The 26,840-nt window shown below is 34.1% G+C and overlaps 1 protein-coding gene across 4 annotated transcripts in view; it reads right to left on the reverse strand.

The window, feature by feature from the left end:
* The window catches only part of LOC111058631, a 98,887-nt gene that overhangs the window by 11,997 nt on the left and 60,050 nt on the right, over positions 1-26,840 (reverse strand). The window contains exon 3 of one of the 4 annotated variants that reach the window (XR_005573342.1): positions 1,155-1,572. The exons of 1 other annotated variant lie outside the window; for it this stretch is intronic. The gene's annotated coding sequence lies outside the window, so the exon portion shown is untranslated. Of the gene's footprint in view, positions 1-1,154; positions 1,573-19,897; positions 20,459-26,840 lie in introns of those variants that run through there. 2 more of the 4 variants (XM_039443176.1, XR_005573343.1) reach the window with 2 other exon arrangements.

A 26,840-nucleotide genomic window follows, 5' to 3' on the forward strand; every position in this document is an offset into this window, starting at 1 on the left:
CAATAGAAGAACCTTTCAACACAAAACTGAAACATGATCTTAAAACAAATGAAAATTTATTAAGAAGATTGATTCATGAAACAAAAACAAACTATTATCGATCAAAAATAGAGGAATTTAGGAGTGATAAATGTAAACTATGGAATTACATAAATGAAATCATTCAATTAAAATGATGAACCAGGAATAGATTCAGCTGAATTAGATATATATTTTTGCAAGTTGGTAAAAACTTGGCTGCTCAAATTGAACAAAATATCACTACAACAGATTTCACATATAAGAGAACCGATGAATTAAATGCATCTTTTTTCTCAGTCCCATAAGTCCACCGGAGGTGGTAGAAACTATAAAAACTCTGAAAAATAACTCTTGTCCGGGTCCTGATAAAATTCATAATAGAACACTGAAGCAGATATCAGATCTAATAGCTGAACCCCTCTCTTACATTTTAAATAAATGTTTTGAAACCGCTGTATTTCCTGACTCATTTAAAATAGCTAACATCAAACCGTTTCCTGAAAAAGTTGATAAAAATAATCCAAGTAACTATAGACCAATAAGCTTAATTGGCAACATTGCCAAAATATTGCAAAAATTATTTAAAATACGAATACTGAAGTTCATACAAAATAATAACATTATTAATGTAACCAATATGGTTTCCTATCTAATAAAAGTACTGAGGATGTGCTAGTATATTTTGTAAACAATGTAACAGATATATTAAATTCCAAAAAAACCCACTTGCAGTCTTCTTGGATTTATACAAGGCTTACGATACCATACCACATGATGAAATTTGCAACAAATTTCAGAAGTATGGTTTTAGAGGTCATTCATTAAAATTCATAAGAAGTTACTTGTAAGGTAGATCCCAAATATTAAAATAAAAGTATAGAGAAACTGTCATTTTAAGGCTTGCCCCAGGTAACTGTACTGTACTTTCACCAATTTTTTTTTCATACTTTATGTAAATAATTTGCTAAAATATGTGAGATTTCCATCTTTTGCTGATGATTCAGTTATTATATTCTCAGAAAATAATTGGAATGATACTTTCATTGTTGCAGAGCATGATATGACTATTGTGAAGAATTGGATGGACTCTAATGCTTTGAGTTGAAATGTAGAAAAAAACACACGGAAAAAGAGCCATAGAGGCATGGCTGAACTTAAGTTATTTCCAATCGTTGACTTTTATATAATAATCAATTTCATGTTATAAATTACATGTTCAAACACTACATACTCTAAAGAGTATGTAGTGTTTAAAATTAAGAGTTAATTTTCATGTATGTATCTTAGTTTAAGTGAAGTAGCATATAACGGTACTTATATTTATTTTTTGTGAAGCTTTTTTGCATATTTTGTTTTTGGCAAATAGAATTCATTCATTCATTCATTTCATAGTTTTTATCATAAATAATATTAGGCCTACATTATACTTGATCATAAAACTTAAAAATTAAACTTTTCATTTTATTCACATCACACTTAAATCACTAATTAATTCACAACCTAAACCAGTCAGCAATACATATCAGTAGCCTACACCAGTTAGCAACATATCTGCAACATAGACAGAACAGTTTTATCAGTTCACGATCAAATATTTCATTAAAATACATTTCAAGTGACCAATTACAATTAATTTCATTCAATCAAGAATATTACTGTTGATATGCCTATCATTCAACAAAATTTCTGGGATCATTGCTAAAGAAATCTATGAATGGACTCGAGAAATTTAAATTATTTTGACTTAATATAGTGTTTCCAATTCATGTTATTATTCATCATATTTTTTAGAGTTATAGTGTGGGGGGATTCATAATCAATCGTCTACTTGATATTTTGTTGTATTCTTCAGAGCATTCTCTCGCCATTCAATTTTTGTAATTTACAGCAAATAAATTCAATTGATTTGAATTTATCTGTCCACATAAAGACAGAAATAAGTCCTATTGTTAATTCATCACTAGGTATAAACTTAACATGATAGCCCAATGAATGATAAACACGTCTGATGAAGATTGAAGAATATTATCAATACCTAATATTGTACAGAGTGGGTGAAATGTATGAGAATGGCTTAATAATTATCTCATACACAAAGGTCATTTGATGGTGAATGCGATTGAGGATCCTACTCAAATTCAAAATAGTATTCTACTGTGACTTTAAAAATCTGGTCAGTCATCTTGGGCCCACCATTTTGAATGTAAGTTTATTTCTTGTGAATAGCAAGATGGTCGTACGATAGTCTACATTATTTCGATACTGAATTTGAATTCAAAATGAATGGTGAAAGCCACACATTGATAATAAGCCAAACCGTTTCGATTATATTCACATTATTAATCAATATAATGCAAACCAGACAGGAAATAAATACATTTTACCTATAATATAATGCAAATCAGACAGGAATTAAATACATTTTACCTATACAACTCTACTGTTCACTGAAACTAATACTTCAAACACCCATTGTATTCATATCTTTTACACTTCTAACAAAACAATTTGTTAGGTAAGATTTTTAATGTAGGCTACTTACTTATTCAATTTCTGATTTGCTGTGTTTTCTGATGTTCGAAACGGTTTGACATATCAATGTGTGGTTTTCACCATTAATTTTGTCTTCAATTTCCTAATTGCAATCATGTATCGCATGATCACCTTCCTATTAAAAGAAAATACATTCAAAGTGGCGGACCAGATTTTTCAAGTCACAGTGAAGTAGTACTGTTTTTAAATTTTATTAGGATCCTCAATCATAACAACCGTCAAATTAGCTTTGTGAATGAGTAGATATAAACTGAGATTTCAAACGCATTTTTTTGCTCGAAATCCCCCTCCCACCACTCCCCCCTCACCAATACCACCTTCCCCCCTCTATCCCCACCCCCCATCCCACCTTCCCCCGCCATCCACCCTCACCCCACAGGGGGGGGTGTTCTAAAAATAGATTTTCCCTCTCCCTCGCCATCTCTCTCTCACTCTCTCTCTCTCCCTCCACCTCTCCTTCTCTCTCTCACTCTCCCTCTCCCTCTCTCTCTCTCTCCCTCTCCCTCTAATCTAATCTAATCTAATCTAATCTATCTCTCTCCCCCTCTCCCAGTGATGACGAGGGGGATGAAGAAGGAGAGAGAGATATCTCTCTCACAAATAGATTTTCCCCTTCCCCTTCCCCAGTATAGATGAGGGGGGTGGATATCGAGTGAGGGAAAAAATAATTTCCCTTTGAGGGAAAAATTCCCTCTCACTCTCTCTATATCTAATGCTATACTGTCAGATTAAAGTGAATTGAGAAATTCCCTATCACTCTCTCTCTACATCTATTGCTATACTGACAGATTAAAGTGAATTGAGAAATTCCCTATCTCTCTCTATATCTATTGCTTAATAATCTATTGCTATACTGACAGATTAAAGTGAATTAAGAAATTCCCTATCACTCTCTCTACATCTAACATCCTCTACATCCTCTCTGTTTGGTTATGTCGAGTGAGTAAACGTGTGTCAGTTCGGCTCCGTCTTCTAACAGATATTTTGTAGGGTTAGACAGTTCAATTCACTTCAAATTATACATCTAGTTATTCAGTTTCTCGAGCTTAATTCAATAGTGAAATTATATTTTTGATTAACTCACACTCTTTTTATTTATCTTGAAATAACATTCCTAATTCTTCAGTCTACCTTCTCGCCTGTAAAAGTGTAAATCCACCTAACGGTACACAATGAGTCGACCAAACAGAGGCACGCCGAAGAATGAGGTCAATGCTCAGAAGCCAGGGCCAGCTATTTCTGGATCACTGTCTGAAGAGACCCTCCGAATTATTCGACAGCAAATCGAGGAAACTGTGCATCATGCCGTTTCTATGGCAGTGAAGTCTATTTTTGAGGAACTTCAGGCATTGAAGGAGGAGAACAAACAGCTGCACGATAGAATTCGTGAGCTAGAGGTGCCTTGTCACCTGAAGGTCAACGACCTCGAGCAATACAGGCGCCGACATTCAATACATATTTTTGGGATCCCGGAGAGTGACAAAGAAGACACAGACCTGCTGGCGCTTGATGTCTCCAACAAGAAGCTGAACGTGCCCATGACTCTGGCAGATGTCAACCGCTCGCATCGTGTTGGAAGGTGTCAACCACCTCAACAAGGGCAAGCTAAACCCAAGGACCGACCCATCATAGTACGACTCAGCAGCTACCGGACCAGGAAGATGATCTTCAACGCTAAGAGGAAGCTGAAGGGTTCTGGCGTTACCATTCGCGAGGATCTGACTGCGGAGTGTCTCAAGATCCTCAACGCTGCGGCCGACCGTCATGGGCATAGGAATGTCTGGTCATCGGATGGGAGGATCAAGATCTCTATCGGCGAGGGAGGATCCAAGAGGGTCCACACAGTCGAGAGGATGACTGACCTTCAAAAAAATAAAGGTAAATTAAATCATTTCAGGATTCGATGACTAAGGTGCCCTTCACTACAATAATAGGAAATTCGTATTAATACATTTCACAGTAGATATACCTTGGCATTTTTCATGAGCTGGCTTTCTGTTCTATAAATGAATCTTTCCACTGCTATTTATGATTATATATGAGGCAATTATTTCAAACTAAGGAGATCCACATTTGTTAATACTGATTAATAATTTATCATGATATTGATTCCCAAAACTACATTCAATGCATCAACTACTATACTCCAGAGGGTACTTGGAGAATCATTATCTCTATTCTTACTAATAATTATTACATCTCTTACCAAAATTATTTCCATAATTAATAATTTTTGAAATGCTGAATTTCAAATGAATTGGATGATTAACATACGTTATAGATATGGATGTAATCTATAGGTAAAGATAGTAATCTCTTCTATATAATGATATCTTCTACTGTTGCCACAGCTTGAACAATAGAAGCTAATGTGTGAAGAATTATTCATATTCAAGAGTCTGTTCATATGCTTAAATAGGGGCTGTGTTTCATTTAACGTTATCTTAGACATTTATCACTAAAATATTACAGTTCTTAATTTACTACTTTTATCGTTATTGCAACTCCCAATAGTTAATTATACTTCTAATACTATATAATATTTTTCACACTTCACCATTCAATACTATTTAAAACTCATCTAAAATAATCTAGCACTTTCTCCATTGTCTCCTCTACTTCTTATTTTTTCTTTCTCATTTCTCTTCTTGATCTTATATTTATAATGATTACTTGAATATTGTTGTTTGCGATGATGATTATTATTCTTTTCTATTCTTCTTCTCCTTCTTCTTCATCTTCTTCTTTTTCTCCTTCTTCTTCTTCTTTTTCTTCTTCTTCTTCTTCTTCTTCTTCTTCTTCCTCTTCTTATTCTTTTCTTCTTTTTCTTCTCTCCTTGATTAATTCAAGATCACAATACGATGTTCTATTTCTTATTATATAGTTCAGTTTCATAAGTTCTTCGCAATTTGTGCACATTCCTTCTTTCTCTTCTTTTCTTCCCTATTATTATCATTATTTTCCCTGTGATTTTTCCACTAGCTATCTAGCATGTTCAAATGTTTATTTCTCTTTCTTTATCTATTTATCTTTCTACCTTTTCTCTTTCTATCTGATTACCTTCTACTAATATCCATATAATATTCTATTCTTTCCCACATTAAATCATACTATTCCTCTTCAATTTTATGCGAATATTATTCATTATCAGTTGTATTATGTATCTTTCCTCTATTGATAACTTTCTTCCAAGATTTTTCGTTTTTCTGCTGGCTTTTTCTTCTCTTTTTCAGTTTTGACTGGATCCCATTTCGCTCTATCTCCACCATGAACATGATCTTCCACTACTGGATTCCATCTCTCTCTATCACCACTTGGACTCGATTTTCCACCACTGGATTCCATCTCTCTCTGTCTCCACTTGGACTCGATCTTCCACTACTGGATTCCTTCTCGCTCTACCTCCACTTGGACCCAATTCTTCCACTACTGGATACCTACTCGCTCTATCACCACTTGGACCAGATCTCCCACTACCAGTTCTTCCTCAATCTTCATCTTATTCACCATTAGGATTATTCATCACCGAAACTCCACACATCTACATCTTATTGTGTTTAGTGAATTTTTGAACTAGTGCTTTAAATAGTGAAGGGAGCCGAACTGTCAAGGCATACTGAATGCACTCGAATCAAGAGACTTTCTCATTTAGGTTAAGTTTTATCAGTTTCATCCCCATTTTCCCCGTCATGTGTCGTTCTGAGGTCGGTTCACGATTGGTCTGCTGCTTCCATGATGTCTCTCACTGACACGTCAGCTCGCTCGCCCTCGAGTAAGTATGATTATTTCAATAATAGTAATAATGACGCAGGTATGTTTCTAGCAAATAAGCTCCACTCTTTCAAAAAACTTTTCAAGGCTGCTCACCTTAATGTACAATCCCTCAGTTGCCACATTGATGAACTCAGAGCAATCTTCTGTTTTCAGGACTTCAATATAATCGGAATTTCCGAATCATTTGAGAAGCCTAGTATTTCATCAAAATTTGTTGCATTGCCTGGATATAATCTTTTCCGGAATGATAGATTGAATAAAGCTTGTGGGGGTGTAGCAATTTATGTGAAAGATGGTATCAAAACAAAAGTTCTAATCACATCTAAACAAGAGTATTGTTCCAGACCAGAGTTTATGCTACTTGAATTATCCTTATCTAGTAATGATAAATTACTCATTGGTATCTGTTATCGCCCACCAATAATAGGTCATTTCACAGATTTCGAAAATGCCTTGCTTTCTCTTATGCCTTGTTATAACCGTATACTAGTTATGGGGGATATGAACACCAACTTGAACATGATGAATCGTAACTTTGACTACTTTCAACTGACTACAATTTTCCAATGCCTAAACATGACTATTTTACCCCTCGATCCATCTCATCATACTAATGAATCAGACACACTCATTGACCTTCTCATTGTTAGTGATCCCAATGAGGTTGTTCAAGCAGGCCAAATCTCAGTCCCAGCTATTTCTAGACATGATTTGATCTACTGTGTACTTTCCCATATGATACCCAAGCCAGAACAGAAAATTATCACTTATAGAGACTTCAAAAACTTTGATGAAGCCGCCTTCCTGACTGATGTGGCTCAGACTCCATGGCATCAAATTGTAGCATTACCCTCAGTTGATGACATGGTCAAGACTTTCGAGAATTGGACTTTGACTTTGTATCACAAACATGCACCTTATGTGACAAGGAGGATCAATAGAAAACGACGAGTACCGTGGATGACTGAAGACATACTTGAAATGATGGGACGTAGAGACAAAGCACATAGCAAATTTAAAAAGACATTCGACTTGGACAGTTTGATAGAGTATAGGAGCCTTAGAAATAGGGTTAAACAGGAATTATGGAACTCAAAGATTAGGTACTTGAATTCGTTTATGACAAACAATAGACAAGACTCTAAATCACTTTGGCAGGGAATAAAAGAATTTGGGCTTGGCAAACTGAAATCGAATCCACAAATTGACTTACCATTGAATAATATAAATGACTATTTCGTTTCACACTCTAACCAACGCGACGAAGTTGTCATTGCTAATCATATAGATGATCTTGAAGAGCAGGTTACAAACTTAGATTTACCAATCACTGATCAATTTCATTTCCATCCAATCTTAGAAGAAGACACTTTCAGAGCAATTCAACGTATTCATAGTAATGCTACGGGTGTAGACAAAATTCCTATTAAATTTATCAAGAAAATGTTATTTGCTGTTTTACCAACCATTACATACATTTTCAACAAGTCACTTGAAGAAGGCATTTTCCCTGAAAACTGGAAGTTTGCTCTGGTTCGCCCTCTAAATGAAGTTCCATCACCCAATAAAGTTGAGGATTTTAGACCAATCAGTATTTTACCTGCATTGTCCAAAGTGCTAGAAAGACTCATTCATGCTCAAGTTGTAAAATTTCTAGACAACAATAGTAAGCTTCATAACTTTCAATCAGGCTTTAGAAAATTCCATTCAACTGAGACAGCTCTCCATCATGTCACTGATGATATAAGGTTAGCTATGGACCAAAGAAAATGCACCATCCTCACCCTATTTGATTTTTCTAAAGCATTTGATACTGTTGATCATACAGTCCTTCTGAATAAGTTGGCTATTCTTGGTTTCAGTCACAACTCGTTAGTTTGGTTTAAATCCTATCTATTAGGTAGGAAACAATGTGTATCTGTCGGTGACAAAAAGTCAACTTGGAAAAACGTTATGCATGGAGTACCACAAGGTTCAATTTTAGGCCCTCTCCTCTTCACTTTGTATGCTAGTCTAATGACCTTTCTTACATTATCAAATTCTCCAGTTTTCATACTTATGCAGATGACCTTCAAATCTATTTAAGCTGTCCCATAACAAAAATTAATGAAACAGTTGGAATAATGAATCAGGCTATCAATTTGATAGTGGAATGGACAAAGAAAAATGGCCTCAAGCTTAATCCCATCAAAACACAACCCATTATAATTGGATATTCTCATCTTATAAACAATATTGACATTGAATCGATTCACAAAATTGGTGTAGACGGTAATGACATTCCTTACTGTAGCTCAGTTAAAAATTTAGGCATTATTATGAATAATACTCTTGACTGGTCAGAACAAGTGAACAAAACTTGTAAAAATGTATTCTCAGCCATGCATGCATTGAAGAAAATGCACGATATCCTCCCTAGAAACATTAAATTATTATTGGTTCAATCTCTCATCTTCCCACATCTAATGTATTGTAATTCTGTTCTTAACGATATGCAAGTAACTCTGAATGATAAACTACAGCATTGCCAAAATTATTGTCTACATTTCATCTACTCTCTCCAATGCCATGATCATATCACCCCAGCCCACATTGCTAGTTCAACATTGAAGCTTCCCGATCAGAGGCTTTTTCGAATAGTCAAGCTTGTTAGAGATATCTTGAAATACGGTAATCCGAACTATTTTAAAGATGATTTCAAATTTATCTCTGAAGGTAGGAGGATAGATGCTTCACATACCAGAACCGGAGAAAGTACTTTAAGGATACCCAATCATCAAACTACTATTTTCACAAAATCCTTCTTAGTCAGTGCCTGTCGTGCATGGAATACACTTCCTGTTTCTATCAGGTCTATCGAGAGCCGAGCGAGCTTCAACCTGACTTTAAAAAAACATATTTTGGAACAAATGACTGAAACTGTCCGGCCCTAGAACGATCACATGACAACCATCCCCCACCCATTCCACCTATATAAACCTTTAAACCATGTTATAGAACGAATTGTATATATATAATTATATAAACTCATGTTATTTCAATTATCCACTGCATACTGCTGTATATTACTGAAATTTGATAACCCTGATCTACTTTCAGCCTACTTCATTTTATTAATCAATTATTTGATCTTATCTACCTATATAATTATTTTACTTTATCAATTTTCTGTTTTTTTTCTCTTCAATATTCATATTGATTAAAACTTTTACAATATTTCCATTAATAAATAAATCCTTAGTTTAAATAATGAAATTAATGTTTTAGTAGAGAGTTAGTGGGGAGGATATTTTTAATATTCTTCCCAAAGAATGGACATTGATATGTCCAAAGCTCCACCAATTTATGTAGATGCATAACAATATGATTATTATCTATTGTTATTATATTACAAATTTCTTTTTCATATCATATACAGTTCAATAGTTATTTTCTTAGTCTATATTATGTAAATTCATCTATAATTTTGCTGTTTTGTAAGCTATTGTATATAAGTGTATAAGCCAGTATATAATGTAATCTACATAAATAAAGTACTCAATCAATCAATCAATCAATCAATCTAATGCTATACTGTCAGATTAAATTGAATCCATATCTCTACAGAGAGGTCAATGATCTAAGTTCTTTTACATTTTTTATCTGCAATATCGTACAAGCATTTCCAAAGTTCATCGGAATTTGTAACAACGGATAATGGTGGATCATTTGTACAATCATAATGTAGATGTCCGCTGTCTAGTATATCGAGTAATTCGAATATCTCAGATAAAATTGGAAAGTGTACATTTTCTGTTTTTGTTAACGGTAAATCAGCATCTTGACATCCTGTTGAAAATTTAATATTCTTCGCAATTGAATCAAATTCATTAAATGAAATTGCCATCAAGAGACAAGTTAATTTTTTGAATTTTGAAAAACCATAACACTGCATGTTAATGCCCTCCCAGATGTTTGGTGTGTGTCTCTGTTCTATAAATTGACAACGTGCACTCCGTGTACTTGTTAGCATCAACAGATGGTTGAAGGGGGCATGTCTCACTTGTATAAAAAGATCACAGGACACGTGCTGGTGTTATCGGCTCTAGCTCTGACCAGCTACTAAACTAAAAAGTGAGTGGGATATTGGAATGAAAAATCATTTGAACACAGGAAAAGTTTATTTACACATTTCACCACAACTATTCATGATTTCATCTTCAATTTTAATTAACTTATCTATACACAAATTATGAGGACAATAATAACATAGATAGTCTCTTATGTCATTTAAATTAACCGTGCTTAGAAAAATGTCTTTTAATTGTTTCGCCAAACTATAATTTTTACGAGTTGATTTCCTAATTGCACTTTCACACTCATCATACCAATCAATACAGTTTTTTAACCTCATTTCCAACTCATTGTCAGCAGCCAACCACTTTCTCGGATCCATGATAAGCAAATGAACAAAACTAAGTGTAGGCTGGGACTATTATAGAGTAATTAAGCTGTCTTTCTTCATTAACTGTAGACAGGCAACATGTACATGCTTTATGCAGTCTCAATGCATGCATGCAATAAACACACTGAATCTCTTTTCCGTTGTAGAAGAATCCATAACGAGCAAAGTTTCTTTACTGTGAATTCGTGTACATCACGGCCATTTTCATACTTTGCATTCGATTGTTTTCACACATGAAATTATTTGTTTGATACATATTTTTAAACAACAAAGAATTATAATGCTGAGCACTGAACAAAGCACAACGTCCATCTGGTCTATTTTTATGAATGTTACACACAGCATAACACCATGAACTAGTGAAAAAGCTGAAATCAGGTTTTGCAAAATCCTCTGGTATACATTGAACGTTAGTATGCAATCTTCTTAAAAACTTTGCTTTCTCAGTTCCTTTTGTGAAAATTTTTTCATAACCTACAAGGTAATCACATATTAATGAGTCAGTGTATTCTGAATCTCCATCTTCCCATTTTATTTTATGATAGTGACGTTCTAATCATGTTACATCGTTATACAATTTTGCACTCAATTCCGTCTTTGCAAATGGCGATTTGAAATGGAATACAATATAATTATTAAACTGATCAATTATGGCAAGTTCTTTCACAATAATTTGATTACAATCTTGTTTAAACCAGTGAAGATCAACTGTAGCAATTTTCGTACTCGCTTGCTTGTCCACTTCTTTCTGTTCGGCGGGCTCATGAAATCCTCCGTCTTTCTCCTCCTCCTCCTCCCGTTTCTGCTCCTCCACATCCTGTGGCTTCTGGATCGGTGTACTGCACCTTGGTTCATAATAGAAACTATCAGAATCAAGATCACACTGGATACCAATAGACTGAGTTTGCACTTTGTTCTTACTCTCCAAAATATCAGAACACAAAGAATAGGACATTTTAGATGTTACCTGTTCAAAGGTGAAACTGATAATGAACCAAATTTGTCAGGGTGCACACCTTATATAATATTGCACGCAGTGCACTCTATCAATAAAATTACTGAACTTCTTTCACCATGCTCATCAGAGGTGTGTACTCCATCACACGATCGCTAATTAAAACACAATAAGCGGAAGTATTTGCAGGTACTGCAGTATTAAATTCCATTTCAATACAAACATCTGTCAAAGATTTCAAATGACTTGTTTGGTGTGAACAATCCACAACAACCAGTGGTGTTGAATCACAAAACATCTTAAAGTCAATTTCTGTTCCGAGTTCGCTATTGATTGAATGATTATAATACAAGGGAGCGAAATCCAAAAACATCCTGTATAATAGTTCCTTTTTACCTAGCAGATTTTCATATGGATAATACTCACTGTTCAAATATACTTTAACATTGTAAATACCACAGCTATCAAAATTAGATATTGATTTTTTAATTTTATTCTTACGATCGGTTTGAAATGCAATTATAACATATTTTGGACTATCAAAAATCGATGTGGTAGGAACTGCCCAAGAATGGTTAAGTGAATTTTGCAAATTTGGTAATTCACAAATTTCCCAATGCCGGAAACCTAATTTCAGTGGAGTGTCAGCATCGAGCAGTCTCAAAAATTTCAGTCTTACGTGATCTTCTAAAGTTATGTAGGGCATTCTCCATTGCAGTTTTGTAATTTTCACACTAACGCTTGTTCCAGTTGCGGACTCAACACAATTTAGGTCTGTCGGTGACCTCAATAAGACGAGTTCCTGTTTCAAATTTAAAATCATTCTTTGAAAATCTTCAGAAAACGGGAGGATTAATTACAGCGGTACACAGAAAGAGAATTTATTATCTGTTAGCGCATATCCTGCTCTGTCAAAACCGGCCAAGTGATATGAGTTCTTATTGAGCATATTCTTCACTAGTATAGATTTAATTGTGGATGTTAATCCAATCAATCTTGATTTAGAAATTTGCTGACCTGCTAATTCATATCATATTTCGTCAAAAAGGTTGCCGATTACGTTACTGCTTAATTTATAGTCTGCCAAAACTGCTGGTCCATCTGGGTCTGTTCCCGGTTTTGTACAGCTAACTGGTCCCTCAATAAATATGAATGATTTGCAAGGTAAAGAATAGACATCTAAAGAATTTATGCAAATACGTGCCTCGTCAGAGTTTTTTATTTCTTGTCCCGAATAAATAAAAAAAAAAAAAAAAAAAAAAAAAACTTATCATCTAATCATTATAATATAATCACAATCGTAATGGTGATTGTAATATTGATCTATGAAATATAATTATAAAACATACATAGTCCCAATTATTTATTATACATAGTCTAATTATAATATTCGATAGGATAATCAAAGATTTTAAATATAATCTTATTATTACATTATAATAAATCCTATAATATTGAGATGAATAAATATAAAGCAATAATTAAAGAGGTATATCTTTCTATATATATAATATTATATTATATTACATGAATATCTTTATACTAATGGAATCCTACCTTAGGTGTGAACTATTTATAATCGAAATTATAATGGCTGAAATATTACGTACTAACGTGAATAATGCATAGCTCCTTATAAGAAATAGGAGTATGCATCTTATATTATTTTAATTTGTATTTAAAAGTAATAAATAAAACTAAGTCTCTTTGCTTTAGAACAATGATATAGGATTATGGATGGGTATTGGTGCATAGATGTGTCGGCACTGGTCATTGATATTCTTCTCAAATTTAAACAATATTAAATTCCATATAAGTTTGACATAATAACTATCAATTTTATAACAATTTAAAAAATAAGCAAAGAATAATGATAATAAGATAATTCATGGATATTGCAGCGGTTTCCATATTTTATGTCATTTTCTATGAATTATCTATAACCCAGGAAAAATGATCCTATGTATCATTGACAAATGTACCTATCACAGATCGTTTTTAAGATGCATTGTTCTCTTTAGCGTTGGTTAGATAAGAGGAGCATTGGTTTCCGGAGCGTCGATCTGTGTTTTGTCTATCGGTGCCCATCCTTCATAAGAATATCTTTGTACATTCTCTGAGCTTTCCACTTATCTATTATTATGCTATACTATGCTGAAATTTAAATTCTAATATCACAATCTTATCAATTAAAAATTCTGTTTACCACAGTCTTATCAATTAAAAATCTTATTGAGAAACAACCTACTTTATTTTGAAACAAATTTGAGAAAATATTTGTTCAAATCTCGTTGAAATAGTTTTTTAATAGTGTAATCATTTATTTTTAAAACTTTTATTACATTTACTGGTATATTATATAGTTACTGTAGTATATTAGGGCACTTGAGTATTCAATTGTGGTATCAATATAACTGAATCCAAGTAGCAGTTGAACTAAAATAAGTTTTCATTTATATTAGTATTCATTAGCCTAATGTTCCCCTAAGATGATATTTTTATTTTCAATTAAAAGCATGTTCAGTCTCTCGCTGAATAACTGAGTTAGTCAGGCTTGTTACAACAATCGTTTGGTTGATAGTAGGTCTAATGAGCGATTTGATGGCGCCGATTGATGCGTCGCCGATCGAGTGCATAGAGTGTGCAGACATTAATAATTTTTCTTTCTACAATCCTACATTTAATTTTTCAAGGAATGGAGACTGTGCGGATTTCTCAGTGATTCATCAAAATATCAGAAGTTATAAGAAAAACAGACGAGTTTATGGTTATCTTAGAAGGTATCAAACATCGTTTTAGCTGTATTGTACTGACTGAAGCATGGCTGAATGACGAGAGTGATCTTCTGGAAATCCCAGGGTATAAGCTACTCAGATCTTACAATAGCCTAAATCAGTGCGATGGTATAGTCATATACATAGATAGTAATCTCACAGTAACATGTGATGAGCTCCAACTGGGTGGTCTGGCCACCTGTCTGTCTATAGATTTTGACTGGGAGGGAACTCCCTGTCAACTTCTTGCTGTATATCGGAGTCCAAACTCCAGCTTACCTCAATTCTTAGTAGCTCTCGAAAATCATCTCAATCCTTTAACAAATAGGAAAATGCTAATTATAGCCGGAGATCTGAATTGTGACATTTTAAATGTGTTTCCGGGTTCGCTGGAAGAGAAATACATTGATGTGTTGAACGAAGTAGGACTAACAGCTAGTATAGACAAGGTGACTAGGCCGGCCAGCGGTACTTGTATAGACCACTATTTTATAAGACTACCACAATCCTTTCAAGCCTCTACAATAATAGTTCAAACAGCTGTCACTGACCACTACGCAATATGTATGAATATATTCTCTAATAAGAAAACACAGCACACAAATAAGGATGAGTATTTTTCAAAGGTTGATTGGCAATCAATCAATAATTCTCTTTCTTTGCAGAACTGGGACTCAATTACTAGCGAAACTGACATGAATGTGGCAACACGTCTGTTTACTGAAACTATCCAGAAAACTATAGAAACCAACACTAAAAGAATTCAGGTTACTGCAAAATATACAAAATTGAAGCCATGGATCAGCATTGGTCTAATTCAATCTATCAGGCACCGGGATAAATACTCAAAATCTCCAAAGTTATCCCTATCTACAAATCCGGCCCCAAAACCAATTACAGTAATTACCGTCCAATCTCTCTTCTGGCAATAATTTCAAAAATACTAGAAAGATGTGTGAAAAACCAATTAATGCAATATTTGACCAAGAATAATATTTTATCAACATCACAATATGGTTTCCAAAAATCAAAAAATTGTTCAGACGCGTTTTTTGACCTATCTAAACATATTAATGAAAATATTAAAATAAAAAATAAATTGATAATTACTTACCTTGATTTAGCAAAAGCCTTTGATTCTGTTGATAGGGAGAAACTCATGATAAAACTGGAAATGATTGGACTCAAACAGACCTCCTTACAGTGGTTCAAGAGTTATCTACAGGACAGGTTTCAATATGTCCAAATTAATGATAATATGAGTGGCCTGGAAAAGGTTGATTACGGAGTTGTTCAGGGAAGTACTCTAGGGCCTCTACTCTTTTTGATCTATGTCAATAACCTACCGCTGCTGAACATCAGCAGTAAACTTTTTTTATTTGCTGATGACACAGTGGTGGTTTCTACAGGTAGGCAGTGGGATGAGGCGTTCAAAAATGCAGCAATCGACCTAGCTATGATAAAAAGCTGGTTCGACCATAACTGTTTGACCATAAATACGAGTAAGTCCAAGTACATGCCTATTGTAACCCGTGGTCAGCAAGATCCAGGCCCCAGAGTCATGAAACTTCACACATGTGGAGACCCAACTTCTACCGTGTGCAACTGTGAAATCTTAAAAAGAGTAAACCAATACAAGTATCTGGGCATAGTAATTGATTACAACTTAAATTGGAGTCCACACATACAGTTTATAAAGCAGAGGCTCCGAAGATTGCTGTATGCTTTCAATCAACTGAGCCAGGTTCTGAGCTTGCAACATTGTAAGACTGTCTATTATGCTTTTGTTCAGTCTATCATACAGTACGGTATTCTCATCTGGGGAGGAATGTCACCTTCTCTCCTGGAGCCGCTTGCGGTGTCACAAAGACAAATAATTAAAACAGCCTTGAACAAACAATACCGATACCCAACTATACAACTATTTTCAGAATTTCCTGTTTTAAACATAAGGCAATTGTATATAAAATCTCTATTAATTTACCTTAAGAACAATAGTCATAATATTTTGCCAGAAATTCTCCATACCTATCCTACTCGGTATAGATTGAATTATGGATTTGCGACGCCACGGGTGGTTCACGGAGTGGAGCTGAAAACACCATTCTACCTGGCTCAGATGGTATATCGTAATCTGCCTGCAGAGATGAGAGACTTCGAATGCAGTATTGCTGTTTACAAGCGTAAGGTCGAGAGGTGGCTCTACTGCCTGGGGTGGGAAATGTCTGAAAGCCTGCTTCCTTCTGTTTATATGCACTAAAACCTATCCTTTATTTTTCTTCTTTTTTTTTCTTTAGCTCAGTTTGGTCAATTTTTGCTATCCTACTCCTTTTATATTTTTAAAAATTTTACAAGGAAAATTGCTCTCATAAGGATGAGTCCTGTGAGTCCGCTGGTCTCTTTTCCTCTTTTAAAACATGTCTTACTTTAGTTAAGTTATAAGTCTAGTTATAATGATTTAATTTTCCCATTTTCTCCCATATGGATCTGAGAAGTCCCGTTTTTTTCTTTAATTTATAGTTTCATATGTCGCTGTTCTGTTCTCTACAATCAATCAGACTTGTGTTGTTCCAGACTTGTGTTTTCATATTCCTTTCATTATATTGATAATAATTGGCTACCGAGAACTCACCCCTACATACAGACGTATAGTCTTGTAGAGGTATTCCAGTAACCAATTTTCAAGTGTCATATTTTTTGTAACTGTGCATTTTGGAATAATAAAGAATTTGATTTGATTTGATTTGAAACTGTATGAGTGTGAAATTGGTATTTGGTTATATCATTATAAAACTGAAGCTCTGTCTCCACGTCCAGAATTTCACTAATTGCGGCTCCTCCTCCTAACATTCCGCCAATCAACTATAAAACCTAATTTTTCTAATATTCTCGCACTTTTAGCCGACAAAGCACGTTTGTTTTTAGGTGTTGTCTCTCTCACATTCGTCTCTCTAATGACATTGTGCGTACACATCTTATTTGAACGTGGATTGAAAACAAGATAACCCAATACATTTACTTTTGTTTTTCACGTATGTGCAACCTAATTGTAATTGTATCTCCACGGAAATCAATAAACGATCTGTTCTGGTCTTATACCTTTACATTAATAGTTTGAATTCTATGTGTATTCAAAGGTACATAAATAATTGGTGATGGTACTTTGTTTATTAAATAACCGCTAGGAACCTTTGGCAAAAATTCGTAGATTATATGTTTTTGTTTTCTGTCAGAGTAACTACCACATGCTAAATTACACTCAAGTACAATACTACCAATGCTTGTTATGTTAACCAAATGCTGGGAATAATGCCATTTATTTGCTTGCAAATAAACATTATCAAAACCAAGTATCTTACCAATCGAATCAGTACGTGTTAAATCAATAGCTTTATCAGAATGAATTTCAATCTTCATAGTATTTGTGTTTGCACATATAATAAGTTTATTCTTCTTCTCATCAATATTCAATTTATTCTTTAAAGATTTTATAATATCCTCAACTTCATATGCACCCATATCCAGCTCAATTAATCTATCACCATATTTGAAGCTGGAATTTGTTCCTTTGTTAACGTTTGCAATACTATTGTAACTACAAAAATTGATCAATCGAATTTCCCATTCACAATTTTTATCTAATTCTATAATTTCTTGTAAAGGTTCATTGAGGTTACTTGTGTTAGATCTCAATGTAATAACAACCATCTTGTAATGTGTGTTCAGCACAAACACTTAATTACAACTGATTTGCAAGAAACAATAACGTAAGATGACCACAAAAATCACTATTTAATGGCTGCATATGCTCTACATAATAAAATATATTTACTCCAATTTCTTTTTTCTAATATTTGTCCAATTCGTATGGTGGTTGTAAATTTCCAATTGGATCAAAATACCAAACATTAGAGCCGACTTTTTTATATGCAACCCAATGTGTGCCATCCTCGCTTTCCCTCGCTAAATTCACAATGCCATTCTCGTTTTTTAGAATTTTTTTGGGTAATGCATCTAGCATATATATACCTCTTAGCCGAATCTGTAATAATTTAGACCAATCAATCAAATCATAATTACTCAATTCTCCTTCAATATTCATGTCTTCTTCTTCTTCTTCTTCCTACTCTTCTTTGTTGTTCTACGTTTCTTAACTTGTTTTTGGGGGAATAAACTCACTCCATATGATGATGGTGGTGGTAAAGAGGGTGGGATTAAAACTCTCCCCCCACTAGTTATTTGAGGAAAAGGTTTCAAAAAATACCCTTTTCCTGCAATATGCTCTTTCAACTGAGCTGTAGCTTTGCATCTAATATCATTACTATAACTTCTCCTCTCATTCTTCCTCTTCTTCTTCTTCTTCTTTCTCACAGACCCACCAAATGCTGCTTTAGCTTTCATGATGTTTGTAACAAGATAGCTAAGTGCTTTCTCGGCAAGGGGTGTTTGTGGATTTTTGAATATGTCCCATGCTGCGTTCGCTAGAGCTCTGTCAGCTATCGCTCGAGTTTTATTATCGCTATTTTGTGTATACGCTATATCATGTACTTTACAGGCTCTATCTAATGAATTTATACCTTGATCACCTCTCTTTAACCTTTCATTAACCTTGGTGCCCAGGCCGCAATACTGATAGCCAGGAATGTGAATTTCATTTTGTTGATTGTCAATGAGCTTATTTAGAATAGTGGATGTCACATTACCTGCTAAACCCGTCACACCCTTAAAAACTTTTGCCGCTGAACTCAAGATTCCTCTACCTTGTTTCCTCGTACTTTGCTTTCTCCTACATACCATTTTCTTACCTTTCAACTCAATGGTTGAACATTAACTGAAGTTAATTAATTAATTAATCATTACACCAACTTAATCAAAAGAAAATTGAATTGGTTTAATTTTCAATCGAGTTGGAAATGAATTCACAAACCACACACACACACACACACACACACACACACACACACACACACACACACACACACACACACACACACACACACACACACACACACACACACACACTATCAGATTGCTATGTGGTTATAACATTGTTCAAATGATAAGAATATTATTTCAAATAACAAATCTGAAAAGGTGAACGCAATTTGAAAGGGAGAAATGATGTCATCGCACCCGCCCATATCTGTAGGAATGCGTGCCAAAACAGATGTGGGAGAGAGTGATGCATCAACTCACCGAAGCCTCTTGACTGTATGTGTGTGTGTGTGTGCGTGTGTGTGTCTGTGTGTGTGTGTAGTAGTAAAGATGTTTGGCTCTATGCATGCTCGCAACAAACTATAAAAGGGGAGCTCAGCTTATTTACATATCATTCGCAAAAGAGTGCAAGGATGTGAAAGGTGAACCATTCTTCTGTGTTTCTACTATTCATTGTGAACTTATCAACAACAAGTGTAAACAGGTAAGAATTGAAAACAATTTTTTATCAAATATGTACACAATTTATTCACTACTAATACTACTTTAACACACACATCTATACAATTCGTAACACATAAGTCGACGAATTGTATAGATATAAAAATTGTTAATGCTTAACAATTTTTATATCAGTCCAATTCCCCCACTTATGTGATACTATCATTACAAAATTTTTACAATTTTTGCTGAACTCTACAATTTTTTCCGTGCTTATGCAGGAAGCAAATTGTTGCGGTACATATACCTCACACACAGATTTGCTTCCTGAATTGCTAATTTTCAAAATAACTCATCGTCCGTGTTTATTGGTATGCTCCCTCACGCTGATAATAGAGTAGGGAGCATCCTCTTTCAACTCTCTCAGTGGCACCCAGGGTTTGGCTGCAGGCTGATTGATGAGTTGGACAAAGTCCATCTCCCTCCTCTCATCCTCCTCTGCCCTCTCACTTCCTTCATCAGGGGGACAAGCGATGACTTGTTCTCCATTGCAGAATGTTTCTGTTGAAAATATTTGATTAGTGTCTTATTTGTTTCAGATTATCATCAAATCAGATTTGTCAAATCATACTAGAGAACTTGATCAATAGATTCACTACACAATCTCAAAGTGAGTAATAATTTATGCATGAGCGATTACTGTAACAATAATATCTCATAATTCAATTATATCTCTAATCAGTTCAAATAATATTTCCTTGCTATCAAATAATTTATGCATGAGCAATCACTTTAAACAATAATATCTTGTAATTCAATTATATCTCTAATCAGTTCAAATAATATTTCCTTGCTATCAAATAATTTATGCATGAGCAATTACTTTAAACAATAATATCTCGTAATTCAATTGTATCTCTAATCAGTTCAAATAATATTTCCTTGCTATCAAATAATTTATGCATGACTGATTACTTTAAACAATAATATCTCATAATTCAATCCCATCTCTAATCAGTTCAAATAATATTTCCTTGCTATCAAATAATAATAATCAAAGACTTGTATGTGTACAGATTTTTTCCAATGATCGATTGTTTTATAAAAAAATCTGTACACATACAAGTTAATATTGTCAGTTGTCGATTAGATTTTGCCGTGAGCAGACGCCAAGTTCAGGTGCTCTCTTATCTCCTATGAAATAGTTTGTTCGTTCTTGCGCCGTGCCTCTTGTTTAATATTGACTACTTTCCGTTTCCTAAACGTTCAGTTCAGGATTAATTTTAATTTTTCCATCACTTTCGAGCTCGTATTAAAGTGAAAAATGAGTGTCTGTGAAACCTGCAAATTCTCAATAAATCGACAGGCGAGGGACAAATTAGTCTGTTCTATTTGTAAGTCCATGTTCCATGGACAGTGTATTGGTGGCAAAAAAATGACTGATGCAGAATTAGAGATCCTGATGTCGAATTCTTGGTCGTGCAATAAATGTGAGGCTAAGTTATGCAGTCAACGAAATGATAACACAGTTGCAACGCCGGTGAAATCATCGCCAGGTAACGCTAGTACTCTGTCCAATGTATCAGCGGATTGCTTCAGGACAACTATGTCCGACCTTGAAAAAAAATTTGGTGAGGGTCAGGCAAGATTAGAACTTTCGCTTGAAACTTGTTTGAATAAGATCAGTGCAAATTCTGACACATTGATTAGGCTGGAGGGTATAATAAAGGCCCAGCAGGATATAATATTGCACTTAAAAACTGAAAACACTAAACTAAAAACAAGTGTAGAGGTGCTTAACGATAGGGTGGATTCACTCGAACAGTATGGCCGTAGAAACATGCTCGAGATACACGGGGTTCCTACTGTGCATGGGGAAAATACTAGAGACGTTGTGCTAGCCACGTGTAAAGCAGTCGGAGTTGACCTGGGTCCGGAGGCGATAGACAGCTGCCACCGCCTGCCCAAGGGGGCAAACCAACACTCCCCCGGGATCATCGTCAAATTCGTACGACGAGATGACGCGCACAAGGTACTAGATAAGAAGAAACACGTGAGGAGACTTTCCACTCGCGACGTCAGTTTTCAAGCAGAGGATCGCCCAGTGTTCATCAATTTGTCACTTACTCTGGTACGTAGAAAGATTCTATCGCAACTAAAGAAGCTCCAAAAAGAGAAGGATTTTAAATATGTGTGGGTGGATAGAGCAGGAAACATAAAAGTAAGACCAGTGGATAAGGGAAAAGTGTCAATGATTAACAGTGATAAGGATCTGGAAGCTTTTATTGCTGCTATGGTTTAAATTGATGATAGACTACGATTCCGTATGTTTTAAAGTGTTATTTATCCGTTGTTGGAAGAAATAAATTTGCTCCATGTGAAATAGTAAAAGATTTTTTGAGATGGAATGAAATAAGCACAGCAGATTCACTTTGGTTGTTAAATGGCTTATCTTGGTGATTGATGTATATACTTAAGTATTAATAAGGCTATATTATGCTTACATATGAATCTATATAGATATGCACATGAAATTTACATTATATAAATCATGTACTCGTGCATGAAACTCTGTGTAAAGAAACATATTGATATTAAAATTGAAAACTCTTTAATCTAATGATTGCCAGGCAAATGTATGTGAATGAATTACTCTGATAAGCTGGGCATTACTATTATTATTATTGTGACTTCTGCAATATCCGACGGCTTATAGCTAAAACGTTTTCACAGTGCAGTTCAGAGATGCCTTTTGCCCTGCAATTACAATAACAACTTATCAATAAATTCTTCTTTTTCGTTTCATTATCATTTATTGTTATCTCTTTCTTTCGCTCTCAGTGAAGTTAAGAATGACTAAGCTGTAGCCTACACTAGTATCCAATCTGTTATACTGCCTCCTGTAATTATTATGATAAGATTGCGTTTGTACAAATTCAGTTATCGCAATCAGATATCGGTGTTAGGTGCAATTATTGGTTGTGACAATTCAGATAGCGGTGGAGGCCGAAATAGCGATCTGATATTGTCTGTGGTATTTTTCTAGCTGCGTGCCAAACCGTGGAATTATCTTCAGAGTGATTCAGTGCTGTGAGTGCATGCATTATAGAATGATTGTGGGGGGCGATTGAAACAGTTTATTCAATGGTTTTTGCTATTACGATCTCGGTGTCAGCTTGTTTTATTCCAAACTCCATTTCTACTCAACTTGCTTATTTATGCAACTCTGAACCCATTTCTTGTTATTTGGTTTAGCAAAAACTGCTTCTTTTGTTTAAATAATTCTCACAAATTTTTTTAATTTGAGTTTTCTGGATCCTTCTATGGGTTGGAAAGACCATTTTCTTGTTTAAAAGAGGCGCGGCGCGAAGTCGCAAGATTGGTAAATAACTTTACCCGCTCGGTTTAACATATTTTTTTATCTTCTTCCTTATTAACTTACTTTCTTTGTTTTTTTTCTTTTTCATTACAATTAATATTATTATAAATTTTACAGAATAGTATTATACTCTTATAGAAAAATATATGTCAGTTCTTGAATGTGATGATGATCTCATAGGCTATCATGATACAAGTGAAATAGATGATTTATTCTCTTTCGAACCACATAACATAAGCAATAAAAACTTATTGAATTTTTTTCATACTAATATAAGAAGCCTGAATAAAAACTTTGAAGAACTGGTTCATTATTTAGGAAATATAAACTTCAAATTTCATATTATTGCCTTATCAGAAACGTGGATTATGGATGATGCTCATTTCACTTACGGTCTTGAAGGATATAATGTTGTACAGAATAAAAGTAAACATTCAAAGTGTGATGGGATATGTTTATTTGTTGATAAAAATTTTCATTTTGAAATAATTGATTTGGATATCGAAGAATCGAATTCAATCTGTATAGTTTGTTCAATTGATAACATCAAATACACAATAATTTTAATTTATCGCTCTCCAGCTACCAACATTAATAATTTCATTTCAAGTCTAGACGCTTGTTTGAACAGAATGAAGGATACTACCAATGTAATTTTAATGGGCGATATAAATCTTAATATTTTAGAAAACAATAGTTTAACAAATGAGTACTTGAGTACTCTGCATATCAACGGATTTAAATCCTACATTAACAAGCCGACAAGGATAGTGAATGGAAATGGTACCTGCATAGACCACATATTTTTCAAGGAGGGGGGAAACATTAGAGACCTGCAGCATGGCGTGATTATTAAAACTAACATTACAGACCATTACAGTGTTTCACTGCACTTGAGTGAAGCCTTGAAAAATAACGCGGTAGCAGGGGAATTATGGACCAAAACTGTAACTGACTTTGACGGATTAATAGCTGACTTACAGGTTGAAAACTGGGCTGATATTTACAACACCGACAATATCGATGCAATGGTTAGCAATTTCATAGAAAAATTGACACAACTCACAAATAAAAGAACAAAAACAATCAGATTAAGTAAAAAAAAACAAACCAGTAAAAAAATGGATAACACCCAGTCTAGTCAATGCAATCCGAGAAAGAGACAAATTACACAGGAAGCTCTCACGACAGCCAAACAATATTGAATTGCAAACCCGCTACAAAAACTACCGGAATACTTTAAATAATTTAATAAAAAGGGCAAAAATAGATTATTTTAATGAGAAGTTCGATGAACATAGGAATAACGCCAAGAAAACTTGGGAATACATTAACGAGCTGCTGGAAATAAAGAAAAACACAAAAGAAATAAGCCTAGATGCAGATATACTCAACAATTACTTTGCTAACGTGGGTGTATCATTTGCCAGAAAAATATCAGGAAATGTAAGTGATATCCCAGTTCCTCGATCGCTATCAAATTCATGTCAGCACAGTATCTTTCTCAACCCCACAAACTCAAACGAAATAATGTCAATTATAAATCAGTTGAAAAAAAAATCTACACCAGGACCAGATAACTTCACAGGACCTTTCATAAAAAAAATTTCTCACCACATAACTGGACCCTTAGAACATATATTCAACAAATGTTTAAATAAAGGATATTTCCCAAAAAAGTTCAGAGAAGCCAGAATCATCCCAATACCTAAAACCGGAGATTTAAAAAAACCAGAAAATTATAGACCGATAAGCTTGATAAGTAACCTTTCCAAAATATTAGAAAAAATAATAAAAAACAGAATTATGAGTTTTTTAGAGAAAGAAAATATAATAAATGAAAAGCAATTTGGTTTTCAAAAAATAAGTCTACTAAAGATGCAGTCATCCACTTGAACAAAATAATTTTTGACAATTTTAATAGCAATAGAAAAACTCTTGCAGTGTTCATGGATCTATCAAAAGCTTTTGATACGATACCTCACAATATATTATTAAACAAATTAGATAGGGCTGGAATTAGAGGTGCAGCAAATGATTTATTTTCTTCATATTTGACTGAAAGGAAACAATACCTACATCTTCAGGGTCAAACTGATATTAAATATACGTCAGGTTTCGGCTTGCCTCAAGGTTCTGTGCTTTCACCAGTTCTCTTTTTGTTATATGTGAATGACCTACTCAAACTAAACCTCCAAGATTGCACCACTCTGTCTTTTGCAGATGACACTGTATTGATCTTCAGTGGCAAAAGCTGGGTAGAAACTTTCAATATAGCCAATAGAAACCTAATAATTATTAGAAAATGGCTTCAAGAACATATCCTGACTTTAAACGCTGACAAAACTAAGTATATCACCTTTTCACCCAATATAACTGGACAACCAGCAACAGATTTAAATCTTAAAATAGGGACAACAAATAATAACAATGAAAACTCTACAGATAATACAGAAGCACAAAAAACATTAGAAAGGGTTCACACGATTAAATATCTTGGTATATTATTGGATCAACATTTAAAATGGAACAAACACATAGATTATTTGTGCTCAAAGTTGAAATACCTCATTTACATTTTTTACAAAATAAATAAAATAAAAAACATAGTCATTATACGGAAAATTTACTTTGCATACGCTCACTCATTATTTCAATATATTAATGAAGTATGGGGAGCTGCTTATGATACACATCTGAAGAAATTATTTATCTTACAAAAACATATTATAAGAGCAGCATTAGGAAGACCTCGACTCTATCCTAGTAGGGACATTTTTCTTGAATTTAAGGTCCCTACAATAAGACAGAATTATATGAAAAATATAATACTCCATATCAATAAGAATAAATCTAATTTTCCTGCACACATAACACCCCATAATACACGTCCTAACAATAGATTCAACACAGAACTCATTAAGCTAACCATATGCAGGCATCAATTTACCTATTATTGCAGCTACATTATAAATAAAATTCCAAACGATTTTATAGATAAACAAATGACACGTAATTTAAGCAAAAGCATAGATTATTGGATTGAGCATAACATATTCTTCAAACTAGTTGTATAAAGTATAATATTGTATCCAACAAGCATTGTTACTAAAAACATTGAGCAATGGTTTTTTCATTTTCACGTTCTCGAACACGGTATTGTAAATGTTCCCTCATCATCTTTTTTTTATCGTATATTTTTATGTATTCCCTGTGTGAAATATTCACTTCATGATGGCCTCAAGAAGTCACAGTGGTTAATTGGATTCTACTTTGTCATATAGTATGTACTATTCTTAAGTTTTTATTTTTTTTTTCTGAGCCTTTGAGACTTTTGTATATTGCTGTAATACTTTCTTTAGCTCTTTTTATTTTAATTTTTATATCGCTTCTTACTTGACCTGAATTGAAGCAGAATAATTTAACCGCAACTCACTGCCAACACACAAGGACTCTTATGTTGGCAGTGCTGAATATTACATTGATTACATTGATAATTATTGTTGTGCAAGTTACAATAAATGTATATTTTTAGGTGATTGTATATTGCATACTTTAGTGATT

Source organism: Nilaparvata lugens, chromosome X (assembly GCF_014356525.2).
Source record: "Nilaparvata lugens isolate BPH chromosome X, ASM1435652v1, whole genome shotgun sequence".
NCBI lineage: Eukaryota > Metazoa > Arthropoda > Insecta > Hemiptera > Delphacidae > Nilaparvata > Nilaparvata lugens.